The sequence below is a fragment of the Condylura cristata genome, unplaced genomic scaffold, assembly GCF_000260355.1.
Source record: "Condylura cristata isolate star-nosed mole 26May11 unplaced genomic scaffold, ConCri1.0 scaffold00014, whole genome shotgun sequence".
Lineage (NCBI taxonomy): Eukaryota > Metazoa > Chordata > Mammalia > Eulipotyphla > Talpidae > Condylura > Condylura cristata.
The window spans coordinates 52168572-52169197 of NW_004567115.1; positions in this window are offsets into that span (position 1 = coordinate 52168572).

The window sequence follows — 626 nt, forward strand, 5'->3', positions numbered from 1 at the left end:
GGGCTCCCCCACGGGCCCCCGCTGCCCACCAGGAAAGCCCTGCCCAGGCCCACTGCTCTCCACCTGGCCCTCCTCAAGCCCCAGGACACGGCTCCCTAAAGCCCCCAGACCGCCGGCGGGGACACTGCCGCGGGCACCCCCAAGGTGGCAGGCCACCCCCTCAGCGGCGGCCACGCTGCACCTTCGCCGTGGCATCCTGGCCCGTCCTTCAGGGAGCCGGAAACCAGTGCCACGCTTCTACCACCTGAGGGGGCCGGCCCGGGCAGGCAGTGGGCGGGGAGGGACCCAGCCCGGGCTTGGTTGGGGGCGGGTGGGCGGGCGCCCAGCTGGGGCTGCCTACGTGGGTGGGCGCGGCCCCACGTCCAGCGTCTACCAGGCCGTTTGAAAATGGACCCGGTCCTGGGACGCGCCGGCCTATAAGGAGGCCTCAGGGGTGAGGGGCACCCCAGGCCCCTCTGGCGCGCCCCCCTTGCGCTCTCGGGCCCTGGCCGACGCCCTGGGGTGCTGTGATGCGTAGGCACCCACAGGCTTTAAAAGGGGGCTGGGGGGTGAGAGCAGCTTTCAGTTAGTGTTAAGGTTCTGGGAAGTGTCTGGCGCTCAGGAACCGGCTGTGACTCCTGCAACGC